This window comes from Nuphar pumila, chromosome 17, assembly GCF_984573655.1.
Source record: "Nuphar pumila chromosome 17, dmNupPumi1.hap1.1, whole genome shotgun sequence".
Classification (NCBI taxonomy): Eukaryota; Viridiplantae; Streptophyta; class Magnoliopsida; order Nymphaeales; family Nymphaeaceae; genus Nuphar; species Nuphar pumila.
In genome coordinates, this window is record NC_143265.1 from 23,954,994 (window position 1) to 23,974,704 (window position 19,711).

At 37.8% G+C, this 19,711-nt stretch overlaps 2 pseudogenes; both read right to left on the bottom strand.

Annotated features, from left to right (window-relative positions):
• Positions 1–281: 281 nt before the first annotated feature.
• On the bottom strand, positions 282–1,312 carry LOC149811804 (cyclin-A2-4 pseudogene; annotated as a pseudogene).
• A 15,167-nt stretch (positions 1,313–16,479) lies between these two features.
• Positions 16,480–17,387, bottom strand: LOC149811805 (cyclin-A2-4 pseudogene; annotated as a pseudogene).
• Between the last annotated feature and the right edge of the window lie 2,324 nt (positions 17,388–19,711).

The window sequence follows — 19,711 nt, forward strand, 5'->3', positions numbered from 1 at the left end:
AGATGCTTTTCAGATTCTCTCTCAGCTTTGGCATTGAAAATTCCTCTTACGAGCATCTTGAATTTTGGAGTCCAGCATCTGCAATATCCCTTATTCCGGGGAAGCGAATCAGAGTTTGATCTTCACTTTCAGCAGATCATCCCTGAATTTGGAACAACCAGGGCATTATGAGGGACATGGTGGTGGTGATGAGTTCGAAGATTCTTCGACGAGGCAATCACCACATACTGCTGGAACAAGCTAATGGCTGATGAATCCCAGCAACGTATTTGAATAGCCCATCAACTAGGAATTTTGGCAAACGAACAACTGCATCCCTCTACAAATCTCTTTTTTTTATCATTTTCTGTCGATTTGTCTACTAGGTGGGAGTCAACAAATCCAGCTCCACCAGTCACCAGGATTCGCAATTTGGGCAAACAGAATTTGGAACCGTGTGAAGGTGATGGCATCTGAGGTGGCTTTGAAGCCGTGGCCTTGACATCCACCTGCAAACGATGAATTTCAAATACTGCAGCTTTTAGATCCAATACCTTATGATTCCTGTAGTGCTCAAGGGTTAAATTCCAAGGATATGATAATTGATCGAGTGTCCATTTGGCAGATGCAGCTATAAGAGAAGGAAGGAACTTCAGGAATCCATAATCAAGTAATGTAAGTTCTGCTAGATAATTTGCCAGGAACTCCAATGCAAATATACGATCTATCTTGTATGAAGCTTATGCTGCTCGTAGAAACCTCCTGAGAAAGGTCTTTATAGTTGGTGTGGCCAACTCAAAGCACAAATGTTCCAAAACATCAACCTTCAAAAATCTGTTACTTATTGTATGCATGGTCTGTAATCAAGCAGAAGTCCTCCACACGAGGTGCACAAATCTCTTCATATTTTGATGCAATAAACATACATGTAATTTCAACTAGTTGTAGCATCTTCCTTTCAACAGAATTGTCAGAGAGGAACTTATCAATGTAGTAGACTGTGAGATAAAGTGTGTCTGGAACAAGCCTATATTCTTCACAGACCTCAACAAGCCAGTCTATAAGAATTGCACGCATAGCTGGAGAAATATCCCATTGAACCATATTCATGTAATTATTTGATGGATGTTGCTTCACTCAACTTCTTGTAAGTAAGCATAAATGTCTGGGGTGTAAAGGCTGCACACATTTGAGAATCCTTGTGGTCAATATCAATGTCTGTGAAGTGCAAACTGGTAGATGCTTCCCTCATCTCCATGCGTTTGTTATTGACTGCATCACCTTTGTCAGTAAAGATCACAACTTCTGAAGTATGTTCAGGGACTTTATTCATTTTCTTATGCTCAAGGTCAACCAGATTGTCAATCTGTAAATCACTTCTGCCTTCTCTTGACACTCTGCTACTTCTGCCTTCTTTTGAAACTCTATCACCACTTCTGCATCAGAGGAAGCAATCTTGGAGTCCATTCCAGTATTCCGCCTAATATTCTTGCAACTCTTAGTCTTCAGTTTGGTTGTTTTAATGCAGTTAGCATATGAACTCTCACAAATAACATTGGAAATGTCCTTCAGCACAGCCCGCCTCTTATTCTGCAAGTTGGGAATGCCTAGAGCAGTTTGGTTTTCATCCATGGCCGCCCTCTTAGAATATCCATGGGGAATTGGTTTCTTCCATTGCTTTGTAGAAGATGCCCATGCGGGGATTGCTCCAATAGCAGCACGCATAGCTGCTGCCCTTGCATGTGTAATTCGACCTGTAGGCTTTGGAGCTCCATCACATATGATGTTTTATTTGTCCATTGTCAAGGGCCTCATTAAATGACAGTGGGAAGCTTTTAACGTGCTTCAGCTCTATGAACCTCGTCAAAGGAACGTTCTAGAAGCAAGAGCAGGACCGTCCTCTTCTCCTCTGGTCGTCGTCAACCTCCATGAGATCTGATCCCCTCACCACCAAAAAGCAAAAAAAAGAAAATCAAAAAGAAACGGAAAAGAGAACAAACACAACCCTCTCTCCCTGAGATCACAGAACAGAGAGCGAAAGAGTCAGGGAGAGAGACACACGCTATTACGATGCAGAATTTGAATCACATGGTGCCTGTGGCATATATGAGGGACCAATAACGAAATCACAAGGGAGGATTGCATCTAAATAACATAAATACATATTTAAACTCATATGAACTGAGGAAAATCGAGGAGAATTACAAAGAAAGCAGAGAGAAAATGTTAGAATATGAGGATTATAACTTAAACAGGAAATCAAAGACGCAGATAAAATTGCAAACTGGTGGGAAGATCGGATTGCGGTTCAACTGAACTATATAACCTTACGGAATCCGATAAGAGTAATAAAAAATGTTGGAACGCATTTGTTCCTTTTGATATTGCATATTTACATAGATCGACACTTGCTATATGCAAGATCGATACTACGTGGATGCTCTAATGGGGCAAAAACATGAAAAATCAAGGAAAATGGGATAAAAGAGGGAAGGAAGAGGTACTTATCGGAGTATTTGGAGGGGGGATCGTGGCTCCTTCAATTGCTCCGGGGAAGACACCAGAGAGGAAACAAGGGGGTCAAGGGTGAAGAGCGATCCCGAATCTGCAGGGATTCCGAAGGAAGGAGAAGGATGTTTCTTTTGTAACCTTGAGGGGAAGGACTCAGAGGAAAAAGGGGAGACTCCGTGAAGATGAGGATAGGGAAGGGTGATAACGGGTGCTGAAGATGAAGGAAGATGCGGGGGTGAAGATGGATGATGGAGAGAGAGCCCTGCGTGATCTTTTAAGGGAGGGGAAGAGGATTCGAGAAGAAGGTCGTTGGAGATGAGCGGAGGAAGGAAGGGTTCGTGCGATGGAGGGTTTGGAGATGGAAGCCGAGAAGGGGAGAGAGGCGAGAGTGAAGAAAAAAAATCGAGAGGGGCGGTTGTTTTCCTTTTCTTCCGTACGAAGGAAAACCCTAAAAGAGGGTTTTGCAAAAGACCCCCTTTGGTTTTCAAATTTTTTACAAAAAGGGGCTTCCGAGGTCTTTTTTAAAAAAAAAAAAAAAATGATTTAAAAGTTTAAACTTATTTGCTCCTTCTCAAAAAATTTCCAACTTTGTTTTGGTTTTTGGTGTTATCTTTGCATTTTTTTGCATTTTCAGAATAAAATCCTAAAGTTTTACGAGAAACTAAAGGTTAAAACTATTTTTTTTTTAGTTTTTGCAAAAATATTTAAAAAAGGGGATTTTTCTGAGAATTTAAAAACTATTTTGAGAAAATTTTTTCAGAAATGGGTTTTGATCCGGATTTTGAGGAAATATGGATTTAAACTGCTGGATTTGGATCCGAAGTTGATTTTGAATATATCAATATGGATTTTAATTCAGAGAATCTGAAGAAATGACTTGATTTTCTCAGAAAATGGGGTTAGGGGCAAAAGGGTCATTTTTTTAAAACTTTGAAAAAAAATTTGGGGTGTTCACATATGCCCCTCTTTGCTACTAAGCCGGTTGAGAGCCGAGCTTAGTGGCAAAGACAACACTCCAAATTTTGAAAATGCCTCACTCAGCAGGTCTGAACTGGGTGTGGAAGAATTATTTTGAAAATATGGTTTTTCAGGCTTTGAAATCTTATCCTGAATGGTTTTGGGGAGACGAAATCCTCGAAGATGGTATGATTGAGTAGAAAATGAGGAAATCGTGATGGGACTTTTGGATGGAAATTCTGAAATGGTGGGAAATGAAAATTTTGATCAGGTCTCATGGATGAGACAAGATACTTTTTTTTTGGAATGATTCAGGTTTAGCCCTTAACCTGGATGGGACGAAGATATATCAAAATTTGAATTTGAAATGAGGAAAGGAATACACGAGGACCTGGATGGGACATTTTTGAAAAATGCCTCATGAGACGAAGCTCAAGTAAAATCCTTTCTTGGATGGATATACAAAGCATGGATTCCTCAATGAGAAGAGCCATGATGGGACTGAAGGAAATCATCTCGTTAAAATGAGGAATTTTGTTGGAACGAGCCTCAGGTTTAACCCAAACCTGAAAGGAAGATACCTCGCGAAGCGAGGTTCCGGGTTAATTCTTAACCTGGATAGGAAATCTACCATACGGATTTCTCAAATGGAGAAACCATAATGGGACCTTCGGAACTTGGACGAACAAATCCGAAAGGGATTTTATGAGAGGAGGAAAATATAGGATTCCCTAAAGCTTTGAAAAGGGGAAGAAAGTGGGTGCCTCATTGTTGAGACTGAAATAGCTTTTGAAATCAAATGATCTTTCGCGAATGGTTCAGGTTTGACCCTTATCCTGAGTGGGGGAACACCATACGAAATCCTTGACTGAAGAAACCGCAATGGGACAGGAAGAGATACTTCAACTGAATGAGGCAACTCTTCTGGAAGATATAAACAACGCTAGGTTGCATCAGAATAGATATCAAATGTTCATTTCATTCTTGGAATAGCTAGAAAATTTTGCCAATAAGATAAAATTATAGCTGATTCAAATGCTTGGAAATAGGCACGCATGTGCAAAAGATATTCCCTCTTTTTACCTAGAGTATTTCCCCCAAATGAGGTTAACTCCTCAGTTCTAAGAGTCAGATTCAAATTTTAGCGCTGATGATTTTTTTCAAGGAAGTTGTCCATTTCCCTGATATGAGAATAAAAGAAATATTCTTAATTTCATAAAACCAAGAAATGAAGAGATATTGATAAAAGAATTTTGCATGAGAAAAGATGACTTCTGACAACTTTGGCAGTTTGATATCCGGGTGTTTTCCCACGATGATCTTTTTGCACTCTTTTTGAGTCATTGGGCTTTCTCGGTTTTTCACGTCATCCTTCATTTGGATGGGTCCTGACTTTTCTCTCTTTTTCAGGGAAGGGTACGTCACAAACTCCTTCATCTTGGAGATGTTCTGATCCTTCTTTTATCTCAGGGATTCTATATGATATTAGCTCAAAAAGGTCTTTAGATGTAGCTGAAATCAAATATCTTTTAGGGTTTGTCGGTAGGTTCATCGCATCTGCCTTCATCTCGACAGTGATCCGAACTTTCCCTGGAAGGATCCATCACAAACTCCGTCATCTTGGAGATGTTTCAAATATTCTTTAGCCCCGGGGATCTACTCGCTTAATTCGCCTTCATCTTGACAACAATTGAGAGATCCCTTTTGCGGATATTTGATTGCAACTTTTAAACGAGAATGAGAAGGGATGGGTTGAGTGGATTCCTTTTATAGCTCAAGATATTTCCACTGCCTGATTGTCAGAAAATCATTTTAAAACATGCGCCATGGCCAAGATCAATATCAATTCGCTTCTGGCTTTTCAACATCATTGAAGATTTCTTTCATTGATCATATCGAGGATATTTCTCACATCCTTTTGGTTGATCAACAGGAAAAGATCTGAATTTTACCTCTTTTTCGCAAAGAGTTTCACCTTTTGGAAGGAAGTACTGGAGGTAATCTGAGAAAATTCTTTTGTGCAGTAAGAATATTTAGAATCAACGAATGCTTTTAGCGAATTAGCAAAGTTTTCACGAACTCTTTGTGAAATAATCACTCAATATAGATTTTGATGAGACATTTAGCTGTAATTTAAAGAAATGGTGTAAGAAATCAGACTTTAGAAAACTGGACTGATGAAATACATTAGGTTTTGAAAATCCCGACCAGTTTATGAGAAACTGGATTTTTGATAATCCCGACCAGTGAAAACACTGGATTTCAAATCCCGACCAGTGAAAAATACTGGATTTCAAATCCCGACTAGTGAAAAATACTGGATTTCAAATCCCGACCAGTGAAAAATACTGGATTTCAAATCCTGACCAGTGTAAAATACTAGATTTCAAATCCCGACCAGTTATGACGACTGGATTTCAAATCCCTACCAGTTATGAAAACTGGATTTCAAATCCCGACTAGTTATGAAAACTGGATTTCAAATCCCGACCAGTGAAAAATACTGGATTTCAAATCCCGACCAGTGAAAAATACTGGATTTCAAATCTCGACCAGTTATGACGACTGGATTTTAAATCCCGACCAGTTATGAAAACTGGATTTCAAATCCCGACCAGTTATGACAACTGGATTTTAAATCCCGACCAGTTATGAAAACTGGATTTCAAATCCCGACCAGTTATGAAAACTGGATTTCAAATATGAAAGATTTAACCTGATGGTTTGAAAGTGATTGAACTTGAGAAATTATAACCCGAGGGTTGATGAGATTCTGAAGATATTGCAACCAAAGGTTGGGGAACTGATAGAATTGTGAGATTGGAGAACTTGAAGGTTTTGGAAATGATAGAATTGAGGAGTCGCACCCTAAGGGTTTGATCACACGACCAGCGGGAGCTGGTTCTTTTGGAATACAGGACCAACGAGATGCTGGATCCTCCAGAAATACATGACCAGCGAGATGCTGGATCTTTTGGAAATACATGACCAACGGGTGTTGGATCTTTTGGAAATACGTGACCAACGAGTGTTGGATCCTTTAGGAATACATGACCAACGATTGTTGGATCTTTTGGAAATATATGACCAATGATTGTTGGATCCTTTGAAGTGGTCTGTTTTCAGGATTCATCTTTTTATCTTGAACCGAGAAGGAAGAAAATAAAATACCTCGTTATCAGGAGGCATCAGGTTTATCCCTTAACCTGAAGGGGAAAGAAGAATTTTTAAAGAGAATAAACCTGAATTTTTGGAATGGATTAGCCGGAAGGCTGGAATTTGGAAGAAGGTCTCGCCTGGCAGTTGGGTTTTTTTGAAAAAGAAGAGAATCCGAGTTGGGACTCGAATCTTCAGAAAATAAAAGATAAAGAGACACCCGAGTTTTGAAAAACTTAAATTTTTAAAGAAATGATTGTTTTCCAATGTGAGGATTGGATTCAGAAAGAAGTCCGAGTCGGAACTCGGAACTTCAAACGAAAATAATAAATGAAAAACCCGAGCTGGAACTCGGATAAAAGATAAAGAGAAACTCGAGTTTTGAAAAACTCGAATTTATAAAGAAATGATTGTTTTCCAATGCGAGGATTGGATTCAGAAGGAAGTCCGAGTCAGAACTCGGAACTTCAAATGAAAATAATAAATGAAAAACCCGAGCTAGAACTCGGATAAAAGATAAAGAGAAACCCGAGTTTTGAAAAACTTGAATTTCTAAAGAAATGATTGTTTTCCAATGCGAGGATTGGATTCAGAAGGAAGTCCGAGTCGGAACTCGGAACTTCAAACGAAAATAATAAATGAAAAACCCGAGCTGGAACTCGGATAAAAGATAAAGAGAAACTCGAGTTTTGAAAAACTTGAATTTATAAAGAAATGATTGTTTTCCAATGCGAGGATTGGATTCAGAAGGAAGTCCGAGTCGGAACTCGGAACTTCAAACGAAAATAATAGGGGACAAACCCGAGCTGGAACTCGGATATAAAGAGAAACCCGATTTTTTGAAAATTCAAATTTCTAAAGAAATAATTAATTTTTAATGCGAGGATTGGATTCAAAAGGAAGTCTGAGTCGGAACTCGGAACTTCAAATGAAAGAATAGAGGGAGAAGCTCAAGTGAGAACTAGGGTTTTTGACAGAAAGTTTTTAATCAAAAGATTGAGTTTTGAAATTTTGCCAGTGCGAGGACCGGACCTAGGATTGAAAATGACCATTTAGAGGACTGAATTTATTTGCATGCAATCTGATTGCCCCCTTTATCTTGACTGGGGAGAAAAATAAATTTTGAGAAGAACTGATGAGAAGAGATAGAAAATTGATGGGAAATTTGACGAAAGAGAAGAATCAAGGAAATTTTATGAAAATTATCTTTGTAAAAGAATTCTCACAGGTAGCATTGTTGCTCCTATGAGGGGTTTCAGGATTGTCCCTTATCCTGAATGGGAAAGGAATAAAATTTTAGGCAAAAGTTGATGAAAATGCTTTGATAAAGAATTTGAAGAATTAAAATTTAATTAAGAAATAAAAATTGATAAAATTGGATGAAGAAAAAAAGATTTAGCAGAGATTAATGAAGCTTTAAAAGAAAAAGACATTCAGGACTATCCCTTATCCTGAAGAAAGAAGGACCTCGTAGGATGAGGTTTCAGGTTTATCCCTTAACCTGAAAGGGGGGAGAAAGAAAGAAAAGAAGGAAAAAGAAATACCTCATGGAAAAGAGGCATCAGGTTTATCCCTTAACCTGAAAGGGTATTTTTTGAAATAAGAATCAAGAAGAAAAAAATGGATGAATAATTAATATAAATAAAAAATTGATAAGACTGATAACGATGGATAAACAAAAGGTTGATAAAAAATCGAGAAAAAGAGTTTGATCCTGCCTGCATGTGGGATCTTTTAAAATGAGAGAAGAAGATGGGAAAATCTTTTTTTTGGAAAGAAGGATCAACCACGAGAGCTAATCTTTTGAAAGGGGATCATTCATGAGAGATCATCATGGGGGTTAATTTTTTGAAGCAATGATTTGAAAATCAATTTGTAGAAAATATGATCAACACGAGGGTTGATATTCGAATGCAATGATTTAAAATCAACTTTTTCAGAAAATATGATCAACGCAAGGGTTGATCTTTGAATGCAATGATTTGAAATCAATTTTTTTAGAAAACATAATCAACACCAGGATTGATCTTTGAATGCAATGATTCGAAATCAACTTTTTAGATAATATGATCAATACAAGAGTTGATGTTTGAATGTAATGACATCAATCTTTTGGAAAATAAGATCAACACAAGGGTTAATCTTTGAATGAAATCAAATTTTTGGAAAGTGAGATCAACACAAGGGTTGATGTTTGGTGTAATGAAATCAAATTTTGAAAAAAAAATGAGATCAACAAAAAGGTTGATCTTTGAATGTAATGAATTTTTTTTTTTTTTTTTTAAAATGAGATCAACAAAAGGGTTGATCTTTGAATATAATGGTTTGAAACCAATTTTTAGAAAATATGATCAACACAAGGGTTGATTTTTGAAATGCAATGATTTGAAATCAATTTGCAGAAAAATATGATCAACACAAGGGTTGATCTTTGAAAAAGGTTGTAATAAAATATTTGAACTAAAATTTTCATGATTTTTGAAAGACCCTCATAGGTAATATCATTTCTCTCATGAATGATGTCAGGATTGTCCCGAATTTTTGAAAAAGAAATTTTAATGCCCAATATAGCAAAAGGAAGAAAGTATTGAATATCAAAGATATAAAGAAAATCGACATTTCATTGATAAGCAAAAGTTGATGACAGAACTGAATATTTACAAGTATTTTAACTAAAAAGAGTCACAAAGACTGGGCTGACTTGCCCCTACAAAGCGACTGACAGAAAGGGATGAAAGCGAAAAACTCTTGGTATTCTCAATTCTCTGATTGGTCTGGAAAAGGTCCAGTTGAAACTGCAGGCTGCTCTTCTCCTTCCTCTGGCACCAGGAGCTCTTTATCAATGTAGTCTTGCACAAGGTTTTGGAGGACGAAGCAGCGCTCCGTGTCATGCCCCCTTGCTCGATGAAACTTGCAGAAGCAATCTTTTCATTTTCCCATGATGACAGGAGGATCAACCTTTCTTGGGAGTTTGATCATGCCTTTTTCAAGCAAGTATTTGAGAACTTCTTCGATCGGCTGACCTAGAGGGGTAAACTGATGATCATGACCCCAACCTTCATGCTTTGCTTTCTTCGGCTTGTTTGACCTCGGCCGAGTGCTGACCTCTACCTGGTAGCTGGACTGATCTTGCATGTTTAGGAGATCTAGACGTCTTTCTTCTTCGATTTTGATAAAGAGATTCTTATCAAGGCAGTCTTGAACTATATTCTTGAAGATGAAGCAATGCTCAGTGTCATGCCCTATTGCTCGGTGGTACCCACAAAATTGGTCTATATATTTTCCCATGATTGTGGAAGGGCTGGCAGCTTTCGGAAGCCTGAGTAATCCACTGGACAACATGTATTCGAGGATTTTGTCAAGCGGTTCATCTAAAGGAGTGAAATCTCGATCCTTGCTCCAATCCTTGCGCTTTGGCTCTTCTTGCTTCTTGCCTTTTTGCTGAGGACTGCATTGAAGAGGTCTATCATGGTTTTCACAATATTTCCCAGTCTGGCTTTTACACTCTCCCAAGTTGCTGCCCTGGTTGCCTTGGTTGCTGGCTTTAGCATTTCCTGCGCCGATATGGCTGCGTTCATTTATGGGGAAGGTGATAGGTGCCTTTCCTTTTGTGGGAGCTTTTCGGCAACTAGCTTCAGCTTGCTCAGATAATATCTCCACCATCATCTTTTTGAATAATTGATATATCGCAGGATCGATCTCACTTTTGCTGTCCTGAACTCCATTTTTGACAGATTTTTGAGAATCCATTCCTTACTCTCTTTGCTTGTAATTTGGGACGTTAGAGCAGTGTAATCTTTAGCTTTGCCTGACTCAACTGATAGCGCTGATACTCTCTGTAGAGCATAAATGGGCTTTTTTAGAAAAGATCTAGGAAGAAATTTTAATAAAGGAAGAAATCATAATCTGAAGATGAAAACATCCCATTACGAGGGATTGGGTTGTCATCAAAATTTGCGACAACCGCACTGTTTTTCTGAAAAAGGATAGACAAGTAAAGTGTAAATAAAACTTTTTGAAAAGGACATATCCTGACAAAAGATGTTTTATTGTAAATGAGGGTAAGGAATAGAATATAGAAAAGAAAATTTTTGAAGAATTGCAGGCAAGATCAAGAAAAGAATTAGAAGAAATTAAGAGAAGAAAAAGGTAAATATACCTGGGTTTTAAAATAAGGAGGAAATTTTTTGAATAATAATATACCCAGGGTTTTGAAAAATATAGGGAATATAAAATATCATACAATCATAGATATACAAACAAGAATGCACAAATGGCACTCCCTAGAGGCAGACTCTAAATGCAATATTTTGAAATGGCTTGTAGGACCTTAATCCTAACTCTAGGGTTCAAAAATCATCTGATTCCAATCAAGATACGCCGATATACTCAAGCCGAAGCTCGAAGTACGTGGCATAGGAATATTCCTCCGGTTCTAAGGTAATGGCTTCCCAACATCCTTGAGCACCTACCGATATACCTCGGACTATGGCCCTTAGGTACGTGGTAGGGGGGCGCGAACCCAAATAAGTGGTCCAGTTGTGAGGCTCTCTCCCGAACTATAGTTCAATGAGAAAGCCCAGCAACGTGAAGACCGAGACAATATAGGTAAGGAGATTTTCAAAATATGTGCAACATGCAAGAAATCAGAAGGCTCTAATGCAAGTCCTAAAGAGATATATTAAAATGAAGAGAAGCATATACTTGCATACATTGTTTTGCATTCAATCCTTAGAATTGAGGAGAGTTGTATTTCAGACCTAAGTCTAATGTGATCATGGAATAATCTCCTCAATATGGTCCTACCAAACCATACTTAGATCCTATATGCAATGATGTCAGCTTAGGACAGAATCTAGGCTTCCTAAGGTTTGCATGGAAATATAGCTGACATTTGAAGAATAAAGACTTAGACAATATCAAAGCAAAAGAAAAGGCATAATTCGACCGGACGGAGATGAGTCTCATCACGGTCGCCAAAACTGTGATCATCGCAAAAATTTTCCTCTCGTAATGTTCTCTCTCTTCCTTCTCTTTCCCTTTCCAACCTCTTATTTTCCTCCTTTTTGAAGGGAGAAAGATAAAAGACGGAAAGAAAGAGAGAAGAGAAAAGAAAGAAGAGAAGAGAAGAGGAATTCTTTTGCGGGTTTCACTTGACCTTAATTTTAAAAATATTTGAAATAACTCGCCTCCGTTTTTGAAATATTTGCGGGAAAACTGGGAGACGGGATCCGCTCGTCGGTACGAGGTTCGACCGTTCCTGGCGCCTTTACCAGGGGTAATCGAACCAAGGGTCGAATCAATGCCTTTTGCTTTGCTAAGAAATTATCTAAGTATTTATCCTAAGTCTAAAATGCACAATGAATCATGCTTGTGCAAATGCAAAGATGTATGCTCTTTTTGAAAATGTTTTGATGAATTCCCAAGTGAATCCGATAAAGTGAAGAAATGTTTTCTAACTTAGAACTTAAGATTAAAGTTCTAAGTTTTTAGAATAATCAAGAGCTTGGGAAAATAAATCTGGAATTTGGAAATTGATCTTGAAGTCTTGAAATAAAAAGAGAATGAAGGAAATTTTCAAAGTCATAAATGGACTTTGAATTTAGAAGTTTGAACTTGGATGAATATTTGGAATGGAATTGAATTCCAATTTTGAAGTTTTGATTTTAGAAGGAAATGTGGGAAATCTAAAGGAATTGAGGAATGGGATTTGTAACAGTTGGAATTTCAAGATGAAATCCGAATCCAAGTTCTGGATTCTGAATAGAGTTTTGAGTTGATTTTTGGATTTAGGATCCGAAATAGGAACTTGGTTTGAATGAAATGGAATTGGCTTTAAGAATTGGAATTTAAAGTGGAATTTGGATTTTGGAATTTTGAATGGAATCAGATTCAAGATTTGGAATGGAATTGGGATATGAAGTTAGAGATCCAAGATAGGGTTGGGCCCTGGATCCTAAGAGGGAATTGGATCTGAAGTCTGAGATCCAAAGTAGAATTGGATTCTGGATCCTAGAATGAATTTGGATCTAAAGTCCGAGATCCGAGGTGAATTGGGTTCTGGATCCTAGAATGGATTTGGATCTAAAGTCTGAAATCCAAAGTAGAGTTGGATTCTGGATCCTAAGAATTGAAATTTGGATCTGAATCTGAGATCCAAAGTAGAGTTGGATTCTGGATCCTAAGAATTGGAATTTGGATATGAATCTGAGATCCAAAGTAGAGTTGGATTCTGGATCCTAAGAATTGGAATTTGGATCTGAATCTGAGATCCAATGGAATGAGGATCTGGATCCAAAATGAAATTTGAATCTGTAATGGGAGATTCAAAGTGGAATGAGGATCTGGATCTAAAATGGAACTTGGATCTGTAATTGGAGATCCAAGGCGGAATGGAGTTTATACTTGGAAATCTGGATCCAAGTTGAGATTAGGATTTAACTTTGGATTTGGGTTTTTAGAAGTCCAAATAGGACCTTTAAAGATGGATTTGGGTTTTGAAAACCCAGATGGAACTTAGGAATGTTTGGATTTTGAGATTCAGAATCAATCTCAACTTTGTTTTAAAACTTGAAGAAAACTTGATTTTGAATCAGAAGATGGATCAGAAACTTCAAAGTTAAATTGAACTTTGAAATTGGATGTTTGGATTGAGTTGGAATTTTGGAATTTCAAAATTGATTTGAGAATTTGAATTTATAAATGACCTTCAAAGTCAATTTGGACTTTGAATTTGGAGCTTGAATTTGGAATGAATCAAGAATATAAAGATTTGAATTTTGAAATTTCAAAGTCAAATTGGACTCTGAACTTTGAATTTGAATCTTTGAACTAAGATAGAAGAATGAATTAAACTATAGACTTAAGAAAAGATATTCGAGATCAGTTGGGGTTTTGAAAGAGAATTTTGAAAATATGATGCAATTCTACCCTAAATGATGAATGAATTTGAATAAGTTTGAAATTGGATTTTGAAAATCATATTTCATTCTTCAAACGAATTTAAATAGGATTAATGATATAATACACTCCTGACTATGGTTATTGAATGTATTATATAATAGTCATATCTAATTTCAAATGAAGGATAAAATACCCTTTTAGTGCTTTTATAGAATTTAAAATGAAATTAACCTTCAATATACCCTGACTATGGCCATTGGTATATATCTTGAGTTAATTTTAAGTTAAATTCTAATAAAAGGAGAAAATATTTTTAAAAAAATATGATGAATTTCGAAAATGGATCCAGTGTTATTTTGTAAAAGATAAAAATGCTAAGTTTTGTCCACACCCTGACTATGGCCATTGATGTGGATCATCAACTTAGTATTTATTATCTCTTACAAAATGGTGCACGTGCCATTCGTGTTCCCATTTGTGAGAATTTGAAAAATAAAGGCAAAATGTATGAAAAACAAGTAATTCAATGATATTTACAATGCCCATTCATTATACCTAAAGCAAGGAATGTAAATTCTCATTAAAGTCTAGCTATTACAACTCATAGAATCAATTTTACAACTCCAAATGACAATTTTATCCACATATTTCCTGCAAAGCAAACAGGTTAGCAATGAAAAGAGAAGAAAATGGCACATATCACATGGATGTTAATGGTAAAATGTTCATATATCAAGATATACATGCTGAAAAAGATGAAGAATGACATACATACCTATATACATACATATATATACATGAGAGCTTATATATACTTACATATACATGAGTACATATACATATATATATGTATATATATATAACATGTACTTTGTGTAGGTGGATGAGAGTGTGCTTGACAGATACAACCAACTGAGTTTGTTGTGAGTTTGATTGTGATTTACAACAATTAAACATGAAGCTACAACAACTCAAGGAGGTGCTGTAGATGCAGGAAAATCATCACAACGATGATTGTCTTTGGCAGATGCAAGGAAGCTACTGCAGTGCTTAGCCCTGCTGAGGCTGAATGGGAACTGAAGGGATGTTTGACAGATGATAAGGATGGTGAAGTAAGGCAAAGGTGGAGCTGACTGGTGGCCACAGCAAAGTGTTGTGTAATGGCTACAGCGGGAGCTAGAGTTAGCTGAAGGAGTTTTGCCATAGGTGGGTATGATTTGTTTGATGATGGTATTCATGTTGTGAAGTGGAAGCATGAAAATGAAAGGCAGCTGGTATGATGGTAAAACGAGCAGGAAGGTGAGTGGTGTGATTTGTAAGAGTTATTGTACAAGTAATGGAATCACAGCAACTCGTTGAGTTGCTATGGAGGAGGCACGGGTTGCATCAACTCTTTCGACTGTAATGTAGCCAAGGAAATTATAGCAGCTCAAAGAGTTGCAGCAACTCTAGGTAATGCTGTGTAACCTGAAATGACACAACAACTCTTGAAGTTGATGTGAAGGATACAAAGCACAACCATTCTTTGAATTGCTGTACACTTCATGGAACCATGGTGACTCATAGGGTTACTGCGAAAAGATAGGAATCGCGACTCATGGTGGGCTGTGGCGGATCGCAAAGTGGATGACAGGGTCTTGCCTGACAGGAGGAGTACAACGTTATTTTGAATTGTACTAGTTTATAATAAAAAGAAAAAGGAGAACTGTGCCTTGCACAGCTATGGAATGAAGAACATAGCAGTTGCCATGTGTTACTATAGATACAAGGAGTAAGCAATAGTATTTTTGTGCTATTGTGGATTCAAAGAACCCACAGCCGTGTCTTGTACCTTTTGCAGGTGTGAGGATAATACAACAAGATGGATACAGGTGGATATGCACTTGCAGGAAACTAGCAGGAAGATGAAGTGAAACACTATGCAAAGGCAAGTGTTGAGGTATTACAAGCTGTACAAGTGAAGGGGTGACGTTGTGGTGACATATACACTGGGTACTGCTGCTAAGGTGAGTATGTGAATCATGTATAATGGTAGAAGTGGGGATAGATAAGGTGGAATGAAGATAGCGTGAGTAGAGAATATGCAGAATATCAATGTTGTTGTTGTTTTGTTTTTGTTTGTTTTTTTTTAAGAAAATGCCAATAATAATTGATCTGCAGCAATCTTTGGAGAACTAAATCAACACAAAATCGGTAAGCAGCGACAGTTAAAGGAAATCAGAATTTGTACTTACGCAATCGCCCGACCATCTAAAGTTGATATTCCTCGACCAAGTTCGTCCAATGCTACTAAAGAATTACTAGTAGCAGATAACAACATGATGACAGTCTCATATAGTTTTGTTGAAAGAAAATGTACCTTGACCTGCAGCAACGTGATCCTTAGGACCAGAAAGGCTTGGAGTCTCCTTTAAACATGAGATACCAAGGATGGTGGGCCTACAAGTTGGCTTTTCAAAATATTTACTTGCAGCTGCTGAACTTGACCAAGCATTTGGCTCTGCAATTACGGAGATGAACTGTTGTAGCTTGAGATGATATTCACAGAAGCGGATGATTAATCTCTATGAGATGCTTTTCAGATTCTCTCTCAGCTTTGGCATTGAAAATTCCTCTTACGAGCATCTTGAATTTTGGAGTCCAGCATCTGCAATATCCCTTATTCCGGGGAAGCGAATCAGAGTTTGATCTTCACTTTCAGCAGATCATCCCTGAATTTGGAACAACCAGGGCATTATGAGGGACATGGTGGTGGTGATGAGTTCGAAGATTCTTCGACGAGGCAATCACCACATACTGCTGGAACAAGCTAATGGCTGATGAATCCCAGCAACGTATTTGAATAGCCCATCAACTAGGAATTTTGGCAAACGAACAACTGCATCCCTCTACAAATCTCTTTTTTTTATCATTTTCTGTTGATTTGTCTACTAGGTGGGAGTCAACAAATCCAGCTCCACCAGTCACCAGGATTCACAATTTGGGCAAACAGAATTTGGAACCGTGTGAAGGTGATGGCATCTGAGGTGGCTTTGAAGCCGTGGCCTTGACATCCACCTGCAAACGATGAATTTCAAATACTGCAGCTTTTAGATCCAATACCTTATGATTCCTGTAGTGCTCAAGGGTTAAATTCCAAGGATATGATAATTGATCGAGTGTCCATTTGGCAGATGCAGCTATAAGAGAAGGAAGGAACTTCAGGAATCCATAATCAAGTAATGTAAGTTCTGCTAGATAATTTGCCAGGAACTCCAATGCAAATATACGATCTATCTTGTATGAAGCTTATGCTGCTCGTAGAAACCTCCTGAGAAAGGTCTTTATAGTTGGTGTGGCCAACTCAAAGCACAAATGTTCCAAAACATCAACCTTCAAAAATTTGTTACTTATTGTATGCATTGTCTGTAATCAAGCAGAAGTCCTCCACACGAGGTGCACAAATCTCTTCATATTTTGATGCAATAAACATACATGTAATTTCAACTAGTTGTAGCATCTTCCTTTCAACAGAATTGTCAGAGAGGAACTTATCAATGTAGTAGACTGTGAGATAAAGTGTGTCTGGAACAAGCCTATATTCTTCACAGACCTCAACAAGCCAGTCTATAAGAATTGCACGCATAGCTGGAGAAATATCCCATTGGACCATATTCATGTAATTATTTGATGGATGTTGCTTCACTCAACTTCTTGTAAGTAAGCATAAATGTCTGGGGTGTAAAGGCTGCACACATTTGAGAATCCTTGTGGTCAATATCAATGTCTGTGAAGTGCAAACTGGTAGATGCTTCCCTCATCTCCATGCGTTTGTTATTGACTGCATCACCTTTGTCAGTAAAGACCACAACTTCTGAAGTATGTTCAGGGACTTTATTCATTTTCTTATGCTCAAGGTCAACCAGATTGTCAATCTGTAAATCACTTCTGCCTTCTCTTGACACTCTGCTACTTCTGCCTTCTTTTGAAACTCTATCACCACTTCCTCACCAGAGGAAGCAATCTTGGAGTCCATTCCAGTATTCTGCCTAATATTCTTGCAACTCTTAGTCTTCAGTTTGGTTGTTTTAATGCAGTTAGCATATGAACTCTCACAAATAACATTGGAAATGTCCTTCAGCACAGCCCGCCTCTTATTCTGCAAGTTGGGAATGCCTAGAGCAGTTTGGTTTTCATCCATGGCCGCCCTCTTAGAATATCCATGGGGAATTGGTTTCTTCCATTGCTTTGTAGAAGATGCCCATGCGGGGATTGCTCCAATAGCAGCACGCATAGCTGCTGACCTTGCATGTGTAATTCGACCTGTAGGCTTTGGAGCTCCATCACATATGATGTTTTATTTGTCCATTGTCAAGGGCCTCATTAAATGACAGTGGGAAGCTTTTAACGTGCTTCAGCTCTATGAACCTCGTCAAAGGAACGTTCTAGAAGCAAGAGCAGGACCGTCCTCTTCTCCTCTGGTCGTCGGCAACCTCCATGAGATATGATCCCCTCACCACCAAAAAGCAAAAAAAAAAAGCAAAAAGAAACGAAAAAGAGAACAAACACAACCCTCTCTCCCTGAGATCACAGAACAGAGAGCGAAAGAGTCAGGGAGAGAGAGACACGCTATTACGATGCAGAATTTGAATCACATGGTGCCTGTGGCATATATGAGGGACCAATAACGAAATCACAAGGGAGGATTGCATCTAAATAACATAAATACATATTTAAACTCATATGAACTGAGGAAAATCGAGGAGAATTACAAAGAAAGCAGAGAGAAAATGTTAGAATATGAGGATTATAACTTAAACAGGAAATCAAAGACGCAGATAAAATTGCAAACTGGTGGGAAGATCGGATTGCGGTTCAACTGAACTATATAACCTTACGGAATCCGATAAGAGTAATAAAAAATGTTGGAACGCATTTGTTCCTTTTGATATTGCATATTTACATAGATCGACACTTGCTATATGCAAGATCGATACTACGTGGATGCTCTAATGGGGCAAAAACATGAAAAATCAAGGAAAATGGGATAAAAGAGGGAAGGAAGAGGTACTTATCGGAGTATTTGGAGGGGGGATCGTGGCTCCTTCAATTGCTCCGGGGAAGACACCAGAGAGGAAACAAGGGGGTCAAGGGTGAAGAGCGATCCCGAATCTGCAGGGATTCCGAAGGAAGGAGAAGGATGTTTCTTTTGTAACCTTGAGGGGAAGGACTCAGAGGAAAAAGGGGAGACTCCGTGAAGATGAGGATAGGAAAGGGTGATAACGGGTGCTGAAGATGAAGGAAGATGCGGGGGTGAAGATGGATGATGGAGAGAGAGCCTTGCGTGCTCTTTTAAGGGAGGGGAAGAGGATTCGAGAAGAAGGTCGTTGGAGATGAGCGGAGGAAGGAAGGGTTCGAGCGATGGAGGGTTTGGAGATGGAAGCCGAGAAGGGGAGAGAGGCGAGAGTGAAGAAAAAAAATCGAGAGGGGCGGCTGTTTTCCTTTTCTTCCTTACGAAGGAAAACCCTAAAAGAGGGTTTTGCAAAAGACCCCCTTTGGTTTTCAAATTTTTTACAAAAAGGGGCTTCCGAGGTCTTTTTAAAAAAAAAAAAATTGATTTAAAAGTTTAAACTTATTTGCTCCTTCTCAAAAATTTTCCAACTTTGTTTTGGTTTTTGGTGTTATCTTTGCATTTTTTTGCATTTTCAGAATAAAATCCTAAAGTTTTACGAGAAACTAAAGGTTAAAACTATTTTTTTTTTAGTTTTTGCAAAAATATTTAAAAAAGGGGATTTTTCTGAGAATTTAAAAACTATTTTGAGAAAATTTCTTCAGAAATGGGTTTTGATCCGGATTTTGAGGAAATATGGATTTAAACTGCTGGATTCGGATCCGGAGTTGATTTTGAATATATCAATATGGATTTTAATTCAGAGAATCTGAAGAAATGACTTGATTTTCTCAGAAAACGGGGTTAGGGGCAAAAGGGTCATTTTTTCAAAACTTTGAAAAAAAATTTGGGGTGTTCACAGGTCTCCCAAAATATGCTTTTGAGGATGATCTCTAATTTCGGCAAATGTTCTTTAAAGATCATCTTCATTGGGTTTAGCTGTGTTATTTAAGAATAAATCTGTACTTTCAATATCATCATCGTTAGTCTGCTTATGAACAGATTGATCAATAGTTTCACAAAAATTGACATGCATAGATTCTTCAATAGTATTTG